We start from the raw sequence: 19,775 nt of genomic DNA, 5'->3' as shown, positions 1-19,775 counted from the left end.
CATGCGTAAGGAGCATGCATGTTTTTCACCTAATAGCAATGTTTAGAGTTTGTAAAAGGTTGGGTGAAGACTCCATTTTCTCTTAATCAGTAGGAGAAAATGTTCATAGCTATAGAGGCCAGACGTACCTGTATCACAACTGGGGTAAAAAAACAACAACAACAACAAAAATTGTAAGCACACACTGTGTTAGTAATAAAAATTAAGAAAATATCTTACATTAACATAGCTCCTTCCAAGCCAAAAGGTGCCAAAGCACTTTATAAACTATTATAGGTGCCCAGCATGCTTAGGTGCCATCATAATCAACATAATAAAATTATAAGGTGATCACTTCTCCTACAATTGAAATGCATCCACTGCTGGGATGAAACATGGCAGTTGTTTAATAGCACTCCACAACAGCTTGTGAGAGGGAAGTTGTAAGACTACTGTATCCATCTGAAACTGCAGGGAAATTTTCAGGCAGGCAGAGTATAATTACTTGCACTGGAATTTGGTTGGGATATCTTGCCAGCAAAGGTAGGGGTTGTTGTGGAGGCAGCAAACTGAGACCATGGAAGGAAGAGAGTGCATCCTGTTGCTTCATAGCTACCCTAGAGGAAAGAGTGGGCATCCTTTCCACTCATGCTAATCAATCAGCAAGGCAAGGCTAGAATTAGTTGTGGAAAAAGTGCATGTACCTTCCTCATTGAGGTAGGCGCATGGGCAGCACCTGCCAGAAAATGGAAGCAGTGCTGTTACAAAAAGATGTGCAATGCTTCATTCTAATTTTTCTGGGAATGGCTCCTCTATTCAGAGGAGATGCAAAACTGAGGTTTTGACCACTTATGTTCATCAGAGATCCCACAGTACAGGTACAGGGTTGTTAGCCAGGGTGTCCTGGGCAAATTCCAACTTGCATAATTATTGTCCTGCCTCCACAAAATGCCTCAACTGAAGAAGTTAGTCCTTACTTCCTTTTCTAGAAAGGTACAGTAGAGAGTTTTTGCCCACTGTTAAACAGCTGCTGCATTCTGTTTGTTAATTTGAAGTATATTGAGTTTTGGCAGTGCTTGGAAATCGAAAGCCTATATTTATCCATAGAATAGGCAGTAGCAGTGTAAACTTCCCCCACTATGCCATGCCAATATGCTTTAATTCTGACCTGAGAGCAGAGAGCGTTGTTCAGTTTCCAGAGCCCATTCAATACTTTGCTTCTGCTGAGATTGCCAAGGTGTCAGTTGCATTTGTAGTTTTTGTTATGGTAACAACTTCCAGCCACTACTGTCCTGGGCTAGGTTTGAACCAGAACCGAGCCAATAACCACTTCCCTGATGGACTGGTCTGTATTGCATACTAGTAGCCAGAGATTTGGTGCCACCTCATATGTCTTGCTGTCCAGCTGGGAACACCTCATGGGTCTGGGAGAATGCATTTTCACATCAGCTGAAGCAGCTATTGCAGAGCATGACAGTGATCTGGGAAGCTACCCCTCCAAATCTGCAGGGGAAGAGCAGCAAGTGTGGCTGCTGGAATTTTGCTAGGCGAGGTGGGATTATGTAGATAGAAAAGAAGGGACAGATATAAATTTGTCTGTAATGTTCAGGTTGGTGTATCTGTGCAGCATGGTCCCAGTGCTTAAAGCAGTCTGAAAAAAGTGAGGGCCTGTCATAATCTGAGAGCAGCAGCTTCAGTAAGACAGTGTTTAAGTGTGCCCCTTGGCAACCTGGCTCCCAGTAAATGTTTTTTTGCTGGGTCTGTGACTCCTTGCAGCACTTTCCCTTCCCTCTCTCCCTCCCACCCCACACTTTGAGCACTGCATGGCCCTATACTGCATGAAATGTGTGTCACCCTCTAGTGGCTGGTCTGTAAATAATAAACCTAACTATTACCCCAGCAGCCAGCAGAGGCATATTTTTAGCACAAGTGGTCAGGGGCCTGTCCCTTGGAGAGAAAACTTGCACTGTCTATTGCCCTGCCCACCCCCATACCCAACTTGTGACCTTGATGCCCATGAGGCCATGTGGTGCCTGCTTATGACTGAAGTCTTTACAGCCAAAGATTTATTACAACTGCCTTGGCTTGGCGATCTTGCTATCAGCTCTTGCAAGAGGAGGTGAGGTGAGGAGGTGAAGGAAAGAGGTTATTCTACAGCTTGGGGATTTTTCTACTGGAGGGAGAAGAAAGAAATCGGTGAAACTGATGCAGTAGGTTGTAGGTACAGCAATTAAGGCCAAAACCACATCAATCACATCTACTTGTTTTGACACTTGGAGCTTCTGTGAACTGACAGGACAAATTCCTTTTAATTTATACTTGCTACAGAGAAACAAGACTTAGTAATTATAGGAAAGTTCACCTGTGCCATGTGATAGCTGTGTCAAGGATCAACAGTTCAATCATGAGGTACAGTGAACTTGTTGCATGTGTAATAATCGCATGAGGATGCAGACAGCTTTAAATCAACTTGGAAAGCTCTGCAGGTAGAGGAGAGTTTGTTTCCCACAGCTAGGAAATCAATCTCATTCTCATTTAACCAGAACACGGTAGCATAACTGAGGTTGTGTCAGGACACATATGCTGGAACTGTAATAAGAATGCATGACCAACACAGATTCAAGAATTTATAAAACGATGTTTATATTTTAATTTATACAGATGATTTTTGAGGATGCAGAAAACAGTCTGAGCTATAGACAAGAGGCTCAAACTTTTTATTTCTATTGCCAAAAATTTCCCCATGTTTCAGTTTTCAAATCCTAAGGTTTTTCTATTTCTTCCAAAATGTTATATTTACCTGTTTTTATTTTTAACTTTCATGCAAAGTAGCGTATTGGCCTTTTTTTTTTTTTTTAAACGAAGGTCGCAGCAAGATGATGCTTGAAAGCACGGAGTGGGAAAACTTGAATGTGATTTATCCATATAGTGAAGAAGTTAGTAAGAACTAGGCGTCTTGCTGAACAAAGCATTCTGGAAAGAACTGTAAATATCAACTCAACGTCAACTAAATATCAAAGATGAACGTGAGGCATACTCCCAAATCTGAACAGCCCTGAACTTTAAGTAAGTTTGAATTTTGCAAATGGTCCCCTATTTTTATAATGGGCAGAACCAAAACACTGGGTCTTCACTGCTTCCCGCCACAATACAGGAAAGATCATACTGGGACATCAGGCCCATCTCTGCTAATATCAGCCAAAGATGAATAAAATACAAACTCATTTTTTAAAAATTCAACTGAATTTATATCCATTGCCTGCTGAATTGAAACCTCCCCAAAAAATCCCCTGAGAAGTTTTAAGAAAACCACAATCCCAATCATTGCTTGAGTCTTTTGTCTGGAGGACTCTGAGGATCCCCAGCTGATTCAAGCAAAGCATTCTTTACAAGCTAATCAAAAGAGAGCTGCAACAGCGGGTGGTCACATTGCTTAGGCTTTGCAAAGAGAAAGTTAAAAAGGTGGGATTGCATCAAGCTGGGGTGATGTACATGGTTAAGCTCTGCAAAGAAAAGTGAAAAAGATGGGTTTGCAGGGATGTGACATGGTTACTCCATTTGGCATTTGCCTGCATGTCTCATGCCACATTGGCAAAAATTTGGTTTCCAAAGTGCATGTGAGGACACACCTTGTGGGGAAGGAAGTGACAGCTGCCTCCACTCAGCAATAAGCTCTCAGACTTGTTTTATTTAAAGACCCTTTCTGAACTTACAAGGGAGTAACCTGATGAGTTAGTACACTAAGAAAAAATCCATCCATCTTTTAAAATATGGGTCTACCTATCTGCCTCTTTTGCCCATTCCGAACTATGTACATACTTCTGAGCCATCCAGTATGCCTGGAATATCTGCCCCTATTCATATCCCCACTAAGCTTCCAATGGGAAGCAGCCCGAGACCAACATTTGCTATGTGCCACCAAACACCTATTGGTAATGATTTTTGGTCACTACTGTGCTGGGTTCAGCATTATCAGCTAGTGTTGAAGACCTCTAGATTCTCCTTCCTGGGCCATCATTCCACTTTTGAAGAGAGGTACCCTTTCACTCATTTTTTTATCAAAAAAGTAATGCCAATTTGATTGTCAGAAGATACCAGCACATTAGAATGAAGTGTAAATATAGATTACTGCAAGTAAAACTGACTGAAAATCTAGCACTCTCACTAATACGGACGTGTTTGGATGCTGCACATTAATTAACCACTTCTGGGCTACATTTGAATTTTCTGGCTTGACTTTAATGAACTTTGGATCAGTCTGTAGAGCTTCATGCATACATTATGGCCCCAATTCCCCACTGTCTTGCACTTTCTATGTCATTTTCACCAGTACAAGGTATCATTTTGATCTGGTAGCATTACACATCCACTTCTGCAGATATAAAAGACTACAAAAGATGCAAGGCAGCAGAAAGACAGGTCATGTGTGTTCAGATGCTTGGCTTTAATCCTACTAAAACTATTAGAGAGGCATATGTAAAGGGTAAAGCCCTTGTTTGGGTTATGAAAGGAATGTAGCTATATGTGACAGTTCAGATGCATTAGTGTTCTGGTATTAATAGTCTGATCAGACAAATGAAGCCAAAGTTTCTAGAATAGTCCTTCACAAAATGTGGCTTGAGGATGAATTTCAGGTCTGAATAGATTTGAGCTATTGACAATCAGAAATGTCAAATTTTGATTAATTGTCCCCTAAAAGCTTGTGTAAAGCTACCCAAATAAACATGATCCCAAAGTCGTACAACGGTGATTGCACGATTAAAGTAAAATCATAGTTCTCAAACCTCTTAACAGGTACAGACATGTCTTGAACACGTTTTTTTCCATTTAGGTGAACAGACAGCAGCTCCTAAAGGAATTTGTTGGCAGTCTTCAGTACAGATACATGGGGCCAGATTCTGGCCTTAGTTATACTAGGGTAAATTTGGAATAATGTCAATGGGCTAAAATGGAGATTGGATTCTGGCCCATGGTTACCATCAAGACTTTAAACTTGGTTTGATCAAAGAATGGCCAAAGAGGCCAAGGGATGCTGGGCAGTCCTAAAATGTTAATTCCAGGGAAAGGACAAGATCTGCAAGCCCAGATGTGTTATACTACAAATCAGACAAATTTAGGATTACTGGCATTTATTTTTGAAAAAAATTGTTAACATATAAAGCCAGATCCTCAGCTGCTGTAAATCAATGTAGCTCCACTGACGTCAACGGTGCTATGCTGAATTACACCAGCTAAAGAACTGGTCCTACACAGTACAGTGTATACAAGTTAGGTGAACCCCATCAGCAGTCCTCAGGATTGCAAAATTTAGGCACCTCTACTTCAATTTAAAGTGTAATTTGAAACAACTTGTCAGCATATTTCTGTTCTAATTAACTTGGGTATTAATGTCTCCTAATAAAACTTACCGCCCTCACTAAATCAAATACAGAACCCTATTCAATGCAAAATACAGACATATTACCTAGAGTGAAAGTTCCTGACTTCTTCTTTGGTGCCTAAGAATCAATCACATTGTACGTTGTGTGTAACATTATGCGCTAGCCCTGGGCTAAGAATCATTTATGGTTTAATAAGTTCTTACTGAGAATTCCCTGGCTCTTGTTAATTGTTCCTCCTTCAATAGTATTTTAATGCAGAATTTTATGCTTTTGTGCTTTACATTTTTATGTTTATGCAAAAAAAAAATCCATTATGGAAATCTGGAAAGCATTACATTTCAGGACTGGAGAGAGTGAGTGAGTGTCCTGCTGTACTCAAATTATTTTTTATTTCCATGCCACATGGAGGCTGAGGACTGTGACACAGAAGTTCAATAATCCATTCCATGCTTTTTTAAAGGAATATCATCCCTGAGTTTTAATGGTATCTCAATATAGTTGCAGGAGATACATCAGAGGAATAAAGCAGAAATAAGAGATGTCACTTAGATATATATTTTGTAACCACAGGCACTTAAGTATTCATTCATTATCTGAGCTAATTAATAGGACAAGTAAGGCCTGTATAAGCAGGAGGAGCACTAGTAATTTATACTAACATAATTAGCTTCTAGTCGTTAGGGTTGTAATGAAAAGTTAACTTCAACTCCTTTTGACAGGCCCGTAACTGTAGGCTATAGTTGATTGAGAAGATAGGGACACTAGAACAGCTGTTGTACAATACTGTTGTGGTACACAGTACATTCATTTTTAAATCACTTTCCTTAACTATCAAACCTAAAGTATATCATTCTTTTTAATCATTTTAGTCAAAGGGAAATGAGGAACTGTCTGTAGGTATATTGGCTTCCCTACCACAAGAAACATGTTGTTTCTATAGAAGAATACTGTGTAAATGAACACTGAACAGCATTACTGGTAAATGTCCCCTCTGTAGTAAAGATGTTCGGAAGCCCAGAAGATTATCATGCAGGTTGTTTCTCCAGTACTACTTTGAACAACTGAATGATTTAAGATAAACAGAAATCATGTCATAATAATACTACATTTGTGTAGCACCTTTCAGCTACTTGGATCTCTTTATCAACTTTACTAATTGGACAAACTACAGAAAGGAACGTTACCCATTGCTGAAGGGCTGTCACCTCTGGGGTGAAATGCAACAGCTGATTAACAGTGCACAACACATTACACAAGCTTATGAAGGGAAGAATCTATACCAAAGCGAATTTACAGGAGGAATTTAAGTATGAAAAATATAACTATATAAACTGGAATTTGCTCAGTACACATGAGTTAACGCTTTTACCCTTGGTAAAAGTGCCATGGGATATTTAAGGACTACATCTTACTGGTACTTGGATTCACAACTCATACAAAAGGCTGCATAGTTGGGAGTATGGTGCTTTCTTGAAATCTTGTTGGGACGATGATTCAGAAATGACGTAAGAGAAAAGCATATCATTTACTTAATCACCACAATCACTTCCTGCCGCATCTGGATTTTCAGGGGAGCTTCCCCAGTCAAATATTGACCAACCCTTAGACTAGGAGATTTAATAATATCATAGTCCAGAGTGGTATTGTTGCTGGTGCAGTGAAAGCTACTGAATCACAGAATATCAGGGTTGGAAGGGACCTCAGGAGGTAATCTAGTCCAAACCCCTGCTCAAAGCAGGACCAGTCCCCAACTAAATCATTCCAGCCAGGGCTTTGTCAAGCCTGACCTTAAAAACCTTTAAGGAAGGAGATTCCACCCCCACTCCCCCCCCCCCGGTAACCCATTCCAGTTACCTCTCTCCTGGTGAAAAAGTTTTTTCTTAATATCCAACCTAAACCAACCTGTCCCACTGCAACTTGAGACCATTACTCCTTGTTCTGTAATCTGCTGCCACTGAGAACACTCTAGATCCATCCTTTTTGGAGCCCCCCCCACTTTCAGGGAGTTGAAAGCAGTTATCAAATCCCCCCTCATTCTTCTCTTCTGCAGACTAAATAACCCCAGTTCCCTCAGCCTCTCCTCATAAATCATATGCTCCAGCCCCCTAATCATTTTTGTTGCCCTCTGCTGGACTTTCCAATTTTTCCACATCCTTCTTGTAGTGTGGGGCCCAAAACTGGACACACTGCTCCAGATGAGGCCTCACTAATGCCAAATACAGGGGAATCATCACATCCCTCGATCTGCTGGCAATGCTCCTACTTACACATCCCAAAATGTCATTAGCCTACTTGGCAATAAGGGCAAACTGTTGACTCATATCCAGCTTCTCGTCCACTGTAATCCTTAGGTCCTTTTCTGCAGAACTGCTGCCTAGCCACTTGGTCCCTAGTCTGTAGCAGTGCATGGGATTCTTCCGTCTTAAGTGCACTTGTTCTTGTTGAACCTCATCAGATTTCTTTTGGCCCAATCCTCTAATTTGTCTAGGTCCCTCTGTATCCTATCCCTACCTGCCACATATCTATCACTCCTACCAGTTTAGTGTCATCTGCAAACTTGCTGAGGGTGCAATCAACACCATCCTCCAGATCATTAATGAAAATATTAAACAAAACCGGCCCCAGGACCAACCCTTGGGACACTCTGCTTGATACTGGCTGCCAACTAGATATGGCGCCATTGATCACTACCTGTTGAGCCCCATGATCTAGCCAACTTACTATCCACCTTAAAGTCCATTCATCCAGCTGATACTTCTTTAACTTGTTGGCAAGAATACTGTGGGAGACTGTATCAAAAGCTTTGCTTAAGTCAAGAAATAACACATCCACTGCTTTTCCCCTCACCCACAGAGCCAGTTATCTCATCATAGAAGGCAATTAGGTTAGTCAGGCATGACTTTCCCTTGGTGAATCCATGCTGACTGTTCCTCTCCTCTAAGTGCTTCAAAACTGATTCCTTGAGGACCTGCTCCATGATTTTTCCAGGGACTGAGGTGAGGCTGACTGGCCTGTAGTTCCCCGGATCCTCCTCCTTCCCTTTTTAAAAAATGGGCACTACATTAGCCTTTTTCCAGTCATCCAGGACCTCCCCTGATCACCTTGACTTTTCAAAAATAATGGCCAATGGCTCTGCAATCACATCCACCAACTCCTTTAGCACCCTCGGATGCAGTGCATCCGGCCCCATGGACTTGTGCTCATCCAACTTTTCTGAATAGTCCTGAACCACTTCTTTCTCCACAGAGGGCTGGTCACCTTCTCCCTATACTGTGCTGCCCGGTACAATAGTCTGGGAGCTGACCATGTTCGCGAAGACAAAGGCAAAAAAAATCATTGAGTCCATTAGCTTTTTCCACATCCTCTGTCAGTAGGTTGCCTCCCCTATTCAGTAAGGGGCCCACACTTTCCTTGATCATCATCTTGTTGCTAACATGCCTGTAGAAACCCTTCTTGTTACTCTTAACATCCCTTGCTAGCTGCAACTCCAAGTGTGATTTGGCCCTCCTGATTTCACTCTTGCATGCCCGAGCAATATTTTTATACTCCTCTCTGGTGATCTGTCCAATCTTCCACTTCTTGTAAGCTTCTTTTTTGTGTTTATGATCAGCAAGGATTTCACTGTTAGGCCAAGCTGGTCGCCTGCCATATTTACTATTCTTTCTACACATTGAGATGGTTTGTTCCTGCAACCTCAATAAGAAGTCTTTAAAATACGGCCAGCTATCCTGGACTTCTTTCCCCCTCATGTTGTTCTCCCAGGGGATCCTGCCCATCAGTTCCCTGAGAAAGTCAAAGTCTGCTTTTCTGAAGTCCAGGGTCCATATTTTGCTGCTCTCCTTTCTTCCTTCTGTCAGGATTCTGAACTCGATCAGCTCATGGTCACTGCCTCCAAGGTTCCCATCAATTTTTGCTTCCCCTACTATTCCCTGTTTGTGAGCAGCAGGTCAAGAAGTGCTCTGCCCCTAGCTGGTTCCTCCAGCACTTGCACCAGGAAATTGTCCTCTACACTTTCCAAAAACTTCCTGGATTGTCTGTGCACTGCTGTATTGTTCTCCCAGCAGATATCGGGGTGATTGAAGTCCCCCATGAGAACTAGGGCCTGTGATCTAGTAACTTTTGTTAGTTGCCTGAAGACAGCCTCGTCCACCTCGTCCCCTTGCTTTCTTTTGACTTTTAAAAGAGTTGTATACATCATATATGCTTTCAGGCACTGTCAGAGTAACTCTATGAAGTATTATAATGAGACGTGAATAATACAATGAGAGTAACTAACTAAATTTAGATCCAAAAATCTATCTTGTGCAAAATACAGTGCTTGGAGAAAAGTCCTACTCAGTTTAATTGGATAAAAGGCTTCCAGGCCTCACAATATTTGCAATACCTGTTTATAACATTAAAAAGAGAAATGACATTAGAGCCAAATATGCAGGTCTCTTTTTAATGCATAACAAGCTATGGTTTTTATTTCTAGATGAGGATATTGACCTGGTCTCTTTGTAAGAGAATAAATCAGTTTAATTAAATACTATATATACAGAAACAGATACTTTGAGATTTCTTAATGTATTTTGCATTGACAAGGCTTCATTTTGAAATATTGATCACCTCATATTAGATGTCTGGTTGCTATCACATCCAGTTACTCATGTTATTAACTGATACATACATCAATAATGTGATCTGGACAATGTAATTTTAGTTCCTTATTGTGGAGACTTATGAATAAGTGACAATTGAGATTTGATCCTCTCCCAGCATGCAACATTTTCCATACTGGTTCAAATCCCTATCCTACATCCCTTACTCAACTGAGTTGTACCAATTAACTCAGTAAGCCATATTCTCAATATTGTCTGCTGCACCGTTACTGAGGAAAAATTCTCCCTGCCTTCTACAGGAGTTTTTCCTAAGCAAGCCCCATTTTCATGGAAATCGATAGCTAAGCTATTTGGCTTCAATGGGATCAGAATCAGGCCCTGATTAAGGGGATTAGGATCAGGCTCAGTGGGACTGCAAGTATGAGTAAAGATAGCTCATGTGAGGTTGCAAGATCCAGCCCTACATTTGTCATGCTACTGATTACTATGCTGGCCTGCAGGTGCAAGACTCATAAACCACTTGGAACGTGAAATCCTTTGCCTCACAAGCTGGGAGAGGTCATTAAGAATCTTCCTCTTAAAAATTACCTTGGGGTTTTATCCTGTCACAAATCTCTGCTTTAGCTGAAGCTGCAGGATGATTTTCCATTGAAAGTCTGTTTCACCATGATGACTTCTGCTGTCTGTGGCAAAGAGGATATGGCTGAGGAAATCAAACTGCCATTAACTCCTACGAGGTCAAAAACAGTTATATTTCATATACTATGAGTTGTTTCCCACATGTAGCCACTATTTCAGTTTACTCCACCTGGGTTTTTTGAATCTTGAAGTTCATAGAGCATGACAGAGCCAGTCCCAACCTTTTAAAGGTCCAAAATCATCTTTACAGGGGGGTTGTTGTTATGCTTCTCCGTGCACAAAGACCAAACAGATCTTTGTGTTTGTTTTACATTGAGAAGAACAACAAAGTAAGAAAGAACAAAAGTTTGTGTGAGTGAACACACTGTATGTGTCTCTCGTCGTCACAGTATCTGAGAATAAACTGGCTGACAAACTCTGCACATGGGAGGTGTGCTTTTAAATAAGGTCTAATACTCTGAAAACAAAGGGCATCAAAGTTTCATAGCCACATGCAGCACAGTTCTATTCTGAAAAGTGATTCTGCTAAAAAATAAATGGGATCCCAAATGTATTCTTTATCAATCCACTTCATTCTGGTCTCACCAGTTCTATACTAGTTTAACTTCCTTGACTTACAGCCGCGTTCTGATGTGGGATCAGAACAAGGCTATGACTTTTGCTAATAAATAAATAAAAAGTTATGGGCCTGATTCTCTCCCCTGATCCACCCCTTTGTGCCACTCAGGTACTGCAGAACATTGACCACACATGGCCAATTGTGAATACTCTCAGTGAGTGGAAGGAAACTCTCTGCACGTATAGACAACACTCCTACAGCCACACCCCTACCTCAACTCCAGTGTAGAGGACATCCTGCGAATGTAGACGGATCACAGCTAGCTGTGTTCCTTCATTTCTCAGATGTCCTGTAGTCCCTTAGGAATTGTTGCCAGCTAGCATAGGTCAGAGCAGCCCCTAGGTCATTCTACCCTATGCCAGGGTTAGGGCTGGAGTTGTGCAAGGTGGAGAATCAGGGAGTTGCAACGGACTCCCACAGCCTGCTGTCCCTTGCACAGAGCAGATCTCAGCAGAGGAAAGAATCTTGCTCTGGTTTTCTAACTTCCGGTGCCACAAACTACAACTAGGCTCTGCAAATCAAACTTCCTCAATTATAAAGGTTTTGCAGTTCCTGCTTAGCTGGCAACTACACTGATGATACTCAAGGCAAGGACAATTACAAACTCATTCTTCCTAACCTGTTTAATCTTCAGTGGAAACAGTGGCAAAAATTTGTTCATAGTCAAAGAGAGGATGAATCCTGAAGCCCTTATGTTGGCAAACTCCTACAGATATCACTGGGATTTTTATCTGAGCTGGAGCTTCAGAATGAAGTTTAGATCCAAGCCAAGAACATCAGGAAAACCCCAATACCTCTCTGTGGCACTCAAGAATTTAACTGTTGGAAGGACAGTTGTTTCTAAACTTTCTAGGTGGAAGCCTTTGGTATGAATATGCTCTCTTCAAAATGTCATATGAGCTGTTCGTATCATAACTGATCTATTTGTACAAAATCCCAAGTTCCACAAACCAAAAACTAATAATGGCTTTTAAGATATGTCAGCAACAGCAATAAATGGAAATACGGAAGGAAGTTTTCCGAGGGACCTTGCAGCATTGATCCACCCAACCAGTATTCAGTATTGCTGGTATTCCACTATAAGGGATAATTCCAGACGATCCCAGCTAGCGAAGAAAAACTGGAATGAGACAGAAGGGCATTAATTCTCAACACTATATAACGTTATCATTAAACTCTGCATGTAAGGAGTTCTGTATTAAACACAATGGCCCAAATTGAGAACTAGTATGAGCGGGTGGCACGCCCATTGAAGCCAATGGACTTGATTGTCCACTTACGGTCTCCTTGTGTAGTCATTTGCACTTGGCCAAAGGGGTGTAAAACATGGCCAAATCAGAATTCTCCAGTCACATGGGTGCTGAAATTTCATGCCCTTTTTCCGCAAGTGTAAATGACAACACTGGGTGAGGAGAGTAAGGCAGTGGAGAATCAGGCTCAATATAATGTCCCTTCTCATTCTGCCTCCTCTACCTGGAACATCCTCCCTGAACCCATGTGCTACCCAATCTCTCCTTCAAATCTCTACTTAAAACTCACTTCTTTTGGTCAACTCATTTCACTAGTAGCAAATCTAACTTACCTATCATGTTCATCACCAAGATTTCTAAGTTCCTTCATGCCAGTTGATATTCTCCCCAGATTTTAGTTTATTTACACTTATAAAATGTAGCTGTTGTTCCAAGTTGTCTATATATCTTACTCTTCCTTAAAAAACAAACAAAAAAAACCCCCCCACAAACTTTTACTGCTCACTCACACAGGATATTGTTGTTAATAATTATTGCTGTAGCACAAAAAGCGCCCAGTCAGGTTCCCATTATGCTAGATAGTGTAGCATCTATAAGAAATACAGTCCCTGCCACAAGGAACTCACAATCTAAACATATGATGAGAGAGAACAGTTGGAAATAAATAAACCTCCATCTGTTTGACTGTTATCTATGATTTTAACCCCTCTGAGGCAGGGAATTTGTCCTCTTACTGTCTGTAAAGCATCTGGGATACAGTTGGTACAATGCAAATAATAATACAAAGGACGCAGAGAGTCCTGTGGCACCTTATAGACTAACAGACGTATTAGAGCATGAGCTTTCGTGGGTGAATACCCACTTTGTTGGATGCATGTATTCACCCACGAAAGCTCATGCTCCAATATATCTGTTAGTCTATAAGGTAAAACAAGACTCTCTACTGCTTTTACAGATCCAGACTAACATGGCTACCCCCTGATACAATACAAAGGAACTTAATCTCCTCTAAATTGATGTGTAAAATTCCTTCCTGAAGTACTGAGGCAAAAACACACCCTATAATGTCTATGGTAACCATGCACATAATACTGGTCACAGGGCATGCTGATTCAAATAATTATATCAAACAATATGCTTTGACATGCCTGGATTACTTTACAAGTCTAGATTTCCCCTTCACCAGTGTCCAATAAATAGAGGATAGATGTTGTTAAAGGTCACACTAGCATGTAAAAATAGCAGTGTGGATGTTGTAATTCTGATAGAGAGTGGGGCTAGTCACCAGCACTCCAATATCAGGGGTCGGGTGAGTTTGAGAGCCTAAGCTGCAATGTCCACACTACTATTTTTAGCAGCTAGTCCCAGTCTACCCAGGCTGGAAGACTTGATCCCAGCTGGAATGCAGACACACCTGAAGTCTCCACAAGGCAGGTGATGCTGAGGTTAAGCCAGTGTGACATGCTGCAAATTATTTCCATAGGTGGCAATTTGGGATTAAATATGCAGGCAGCTGCAGCGTGCATTGAAAAACTTTGCAAGCTGCTCTCTGGCTGCTTATCTGATTCATTAGGTGAGGATGGGATTCCTAAAGAGAGAACTTTGGACCTTTAGCAACTGTGTCCCCTCACAACAAAACCATCTCCTCCCATCTCATCACCCATCCATCCCTATCCTCTTACTACCCTAATTCAAATAAAATATATTTTATAGGCATCTTACAATAAATACGAGTGAGAGAGAGAGAAAAAAACTCAGGGTGCGTGTCAGCATCATCCAGCATTGGCCCAAGACAAAGCTTTATAGCTTATTGAGTGTTTGATCCCCCTCTCCATTCCTGATGGGCAGCTGGCTGCTATGCTAAGCAGTGGTATTGCTGCTACCTTTCTCTGCTCCTCCACCCCGCACATTTTTCTTCCTTAGTTGTAGAGTGTCTTTTAACTGGGACAGTCTGAGGGAGAGTTCATGTCGCACTCCTTGATATCTCAAATGGTGAAGTAAAAAGTATCTCTGGGTTTTAATCTTCAGCATGCTGGATCCAAAAATTCCCTTCCCCTCCTTCTTCTTGCCAACTCCTTCCCTTCCCAACACCAGCCCTCCCTCTCTCACTTATCCTAGCACTACCACTCCCCCTGCCATCCCAACAGGAGCCTTCCCCACTATCCCAACACCACATCACCCCTGCTGTCAGCCCCTCCCCCAGCACCATCCCTCCCCCCACCCCCACCTAGCCCAGCAACAACCTTCCCCCTCCCCCTGCCATTCCAACACCAGTCTCCCTCACCCCTTCCTCACCACCCCAACCTTCCCAACACCATCCCACCCGTCATCCCAAAGCTACCCCCCCACCTATCCCAGCAACAACCTTTCCCCTCCCCCTGCCATCCCAACACCAGCCCTCGCCTTCCTGTCATCCCAACACCAGCCTCCTCCACCCCACCTCTGTCATCCCAACACCACCACCCCCTTACCTATCCCAGCACCATCTCTCCCCCTCCCCCCCATCCCAGCAACAACCTTCCCCCTCCCCCTGCCATCCCAACACCAGCCCTCGCCTTCCTGTCATCCCAACACCACTCCTCCCCTTCATCCCAACACCAGCCTCCTCCACCCCACCTCTGTCATCCCAACACCACCACCCCCTTACCTATCCCAGCACCATCTCTCCCCCTCCCCCTCCCCCTCCCAGCAACAACCTTCCCCCTCCCCCTGCCATCCCAACTCCAGCCTCCCCCACGGCCATCCCACCCCTCCTAATATCACCCCGCCCCTTCATTCCAACACCCGCCCTCCCTCAGCCACCTCCCTATACAAACCACCCCTCCCCCACCCCAGCGCAGCCCTCCCACACCTACCTCCCGTCTCCTTCCGCGGCTCTCCCGAGCCCCCCACAGGCCCCGCCCTTTCCAGCAGCTGCATTGCGATTGACCAGAGGGCGCCACGTGACCCGGAAGCGGGCCCGCCTCCACGCACTGGGCGGAGCGGCTGAGAGGGGAGAGGGCTGCGCGCGGCCGGAAGTGCCCCGCGGCGGGAGCGCGCCGCGGAACCCCAATGCGAGGGAGGGGAGGCGCTCGGAGCCTGGACGGAGCCGGGTGTCAGCCCCAGGTAAGGGGCGGGTCAGGACTGGCCCCCCGCCCGTGGGAGCCGGGGCTTCCCTGGGGTCCGGGATCCTGTCGCTCCCCAGGGGCTGGGAGCTCCGGACCCAGCGGCTTCTCCCCGCGGGGGCTAGGGGGACCCCCCTTGCCGGGTCTGGCCCCGGCCCCCCCTCCTGTGTGTGTGGGGAGGGGGGATCTCTTGCTCCCTCTCACATAGAGTTCCTGAGCCCGCCACCGCCTCTCATTGGCTGCCCGCAAGTGGGGGTCCCCCTTCCCCCTCGGGGGAGGCTGGCTTCCCCTGCCTGCAGAGCGGCCCGGGGGAAGGGGCCCCAGCTGTGCTCTGGGGTACGGGCCCATGCCGGGCTGGAAAGAGCGTCGGGACAGTCTGCCCAGCCAGCCGGAGTTGAAGGGGGCTGTAAGGAAGGGTGTGCTTCCGAAGATTCAGTTTCATAGAGTCCAGCGCCAGACAGGACCATTGTGATCATCTGCTCTGTTCTCCTGTATAACACAGGCACCTTTGGAGAAGTCATTGGCTGCAAATTCCTCCCCCCGCATGTGTGTTTGTGGCTGTCCCTGTGCTTTGGAATGGGGCCCTTTGATACCATACCCCAGGGGTGGGACCCCCGAGGGGGTCGTGAGGTGATTACATGGGGGGGATGCGAGCAGTCAGCCTCCACCCCAAACTCTGCTTTGCCTTCAGCATTTATGATGGTGTTACATATATATAAAAAAGTGTTTGTTTTTAATTTATAAGGGTGAGGTCACACTCAGAGGCTTGCTATGTGAAAAGGGTCACCAGTACAAAAGTTTGAAAACCACTGCCATACCCTGTCTGGAATTCAGGTGGGGATGACCTTTGTGCATGTATAGGAGATTGCACCCTCAGTTTAATTCAGAGAACCTGTGTCCCTTGGGCCTGTATGAAATTCAGAATTTGGGGTGAGGTTGTCTTTCCGCCACATGTTTATGAATACGACTTGGCGCTTTAATGACTGATGCTGCTTCATTTGAGTCCCCTGGGAATTGTGCATTGTGTTTTAGGCTGCCACTCCCACCCTGATGTGTGCAGAAGTCTTTATTTTTCCCAAACTACTGTGGGTAGGTAAGAGAAAACACTTGTTGGGCAACTGGGCAAGATGTGGGAGTTTGAGATGGTATTGTCCTTGCCTGAGTTGGACATCCCTGAAGTATCTTGTCTTACATGGCTGGGTTCTCTTTACCTGTTGCAGATTTGTAAATATGCTTTCTTTCTCTCTGAAATCTTTGAGTATAGATGTTGAAAGAGGAAAAGGCAGTGCCCAAATGTAGTGTTACTATAAAGGGGAGAGTGAGATATGGGGCAAACTAACCAGCAAAATTACGCAATTTAAGGGGGAGGTTAGGCTAGATTTTTACCTTTTTTCCAAGGGAAGGGGCCACTTGCAAGAATTAAAATATAGTCAAGCCCCGCTTAATAGGCACCGATTCTGTGGGTGCTCTGGGGCTGGAGCTGCCCACATGGGAAAAAAATGGTGGGTGCTGAGCAACTACCACCAGCTCTCTTATCACCTCCCACCTGCCCCCACAGCACTTCCTACTAGAGTGACCAGACAGCAAGTATGAAAAATTGGGACAGGGTGTCGGGGGTAATAGGTGCCCATATAAGAAAATAGTGGGACTGTCCTATAAAATCGGGACATCTGGTCACCCTGCTTCCCACCTACCAGCAGGCCCTACAGATCAGCACCTCCCCCTCCTTTCTTGTGCCTTCCACCCACTGCAATTAGCTGTTTGGCAGTGTGCAGGAGGCTGGAGGAGGAGTGAAGATGCAGTGCACTTGGTGGAGGGGGCAGAACTGGGTGGGAAGTGGCAGGGCTGGGTCGACCAGGGGCAGTAAAAGGTGGGTGGGGATGGAGCATTGGAGGAAGGGGTGGAGGAGGGACAGGGTCTGGGGCAGAACCAGGGGTCAAGCACCCCCTGGAACTTTGGAAAGTTGACATCTGTGCCCTGCTTCCTTTTTGGGTCATGTATGTTTGGGTGGTGGAAGGGGGGGCATACACATTCAACAAGTGTTTAGGACCATCCCCGATCTTTCTAATTTAAAGCCCAGATTTTAGATTCTTACTGCAAATATGCACAAAGGTCACGTGGGGGTTTTGTTTAATAAAACCTTGGTAATATTTAATATTTCCTGCTCCTTAAGCATTTGCTACTGTGAGAAAGGCCTAATTTATTCCCCTTCACCAGAAGTTTGGGAAGTTGTGTGACTAGTATTCTGAAAATTTGGAGATTGACTGTATTCAGAAAGCACACTGTCTGATGTTCTCTTAAATTTTCAATATATCGGTAGTTAAAGCTGTAGGAGGGACTAAGAGGTGCAGACTGGATTGTAATTGTAGATATTTCTGTAGATGGATTGACTACCTTTCTTAGCTGATAAATGAGGCTGTCTACATTACCGGCTAAATTTGCATTGCTGGGATCAATGCAGCGGTGTCGATTTAGTGGGTCTGCTGAAGACATGCTAAATTGATGGGGGAGTCCTCTCCTGTTGATGTCTATACTCTACTTCCCTGAGTGGCAGAAGCTATGTTGACAGGAGAGTGTCTCCCGTCAATATAAGTTGACTTACAGCAGTGTCTACGCCACACTAAGTTACATGGACTTCAGTTATGTAATTTATGTAACTGAACTAGCCAGAGTGGATTTGATTTAAATCAGATTAATGATTTAAATTATTTAAATCACTAGTCAGAAAGACTTGATTTAATCATGGTGTTCTACATAAAAGTGCATTTTTGTTGGTTGTTATAACCTTAATACATATTCTTCACAACTCAGAAATAGATGGTTTTATTTTTAGAAGGTACACACTGTATATTTTAAGTGATTTATTCTGAAAACTTTTCAGATTACTTTTACAGCTTTATCAGAAAATGAATGATTGTTTAGTAATTGAAGCAGATATTTATGAAGTTACTGGGAGGTGAACTATCTCCAATTCAACAGGTTAATCATTAACATTTGAAGGATTTTCTTCCCATGCTGTATCAGGAGGAGAATATCACCAGACAGACATTTAAATTGTTTTATTTAACTAAAATAACAACATTAGGTATTCTGGATTTTTTTCTTCAACAGCAAACCTATAATATTTTAATAAAACATGCATATGAATAGTTGAATTTAGTTAAACATTCTAGTTTTTTAAAATCAGGTTTGTTTTTATTAAATTGTTTTTAACTAAAATAGTTAAATGAAATTTTTTTTTAAAAATCACTGTCAGCCTCAACAGCTTAAAACTTAAAATACTGGATTATTCAGCTGACTCAGTCGTCTTCACATTCATTTTCCTGTTTGTTCATAATCTGGAAGAGAAAAACAAGCTTTCCTGCTTTTTCAGGTCCCAAACAGTTTCTCAGTTTGGAATGAATTTGTCCAAAAGAAGAAAATATTCTTTGTACACTGGCAGAAGAAGCTACTGCTGTTAAAGTGAGAGTATTACTTCAACAGTCTGAAGTGCTTAAGTGACTTCCACCAGTTCATTGATGTGACTTTCTTTAAAACATCATTAGCAAACATATATTTCTTGAATAATTCTTATTCCCAAAATAGCTCTCTTTTACGGCTTGCTGCCATTATAAGGTTTTCCTTCTAGTGAGAGAATGGAATGATAGATCTCACATCAATGAAGGCTACACTCAGAAAGACCTCAAGACTTATGGAATATGGTGCTCAAACAGTTTAACTTTTGTTTCTACTGCCTGTCCCTCCCTTCTCACATTTGTGTCCAGACTTCTTCTCCTTGTCAAGATCTATTCCATCCCCAACAATCTTCTATTCATTGAGCTTTTTGAAACTTTGCACTTTTAGAGAGGGGTAAGGAATTGACTTTGCAGAGGGACAGTAGGGTTGAGGTCTGTTATTTCTCACCTCTATATATTTATTTCTTTAACAGCAAAAATGTTTTTAAATAACAAGCACGTTATCTCTGGAGACACAAATTCCACAGATTGAGAACTGCAAAACTAAGCTTCTCTGATGGTATCTTCTTGACTGAGCACTGAGTCCCATTGGGTGGATAGAAAGATTAACCTAAATAATCTATACAGAAGCCCCTGGAACCACGTAAGATTGGGTTCCTAATCCATGAACTATATTGGAACTCATTTACAAACCTTTTCTTAAACATTACATGAATATATTGTCTCATACTATAGAACTAGCGTAGC

At 43.2% G+C, this 19,775-nt stretch overlaps 1 protein-coding gene and 1 long non-coding RNA gene across 4 annotated transcripts in view; one reads left to right on the top strand and one right to left on the bottom strand.

Annotated features, from left to right (window-relative positions):
* The window catches only part of RALB (RAS like proto-oncogene B), a 79,715-nt gene that overhangs the window by 14,821 nt on the left and 45,119 nt on the right, over positions 1 to 19,775 (top strand). For 2 of the 3 annotated variants that reach the window (XM_030579659.1, XM_030579662.1), the window contains exon 1: positions 15,453 to 15,574. The exons of the other annotated variant lie outside the window; for it this stretch is intronic. The gene's annotated coding sequence lies outside the window, so the exon portion shown is untranslated. Of the gene's footprint in view, positions 1 to 15,452; positions 15,575 to 19,775 lie in introns of those variants that run through there. 3 annotated transcript variants of the gene reach the window in all.
* Positions 9,412 to 15,350, bottom strand: LOC115659485. The gene is made up of 3 exons (XR_004002565.1): positions 15,325 to 15,350; positions 12,802 to 12,926; positions 9,412 to 12,339 (listed from the first exon to the last, which is right to left on the bottom strand). It is a non-coding gene; the product is annotated as an uncharacterized LOC115659485 (long non-coding RNA).

This window comes from Gopherus evgoodei, chromosome 11, assembly GCF_007399415.2.
Source record: "Gopherus evgoodei ecotype Sinaloan lineage chromosome 11, rGopEvg1_v1.p, whole genome shotgun sequence".
Classification (NCBI taxonomy): Eukaryota; Metazoa; Chordata; order Testudines; family Testudinidae; genus Gopherus; species Gopherus evgoodei.
This window is presented reverse-complemented; position numbering and strand designations above follow the sequence as displayed.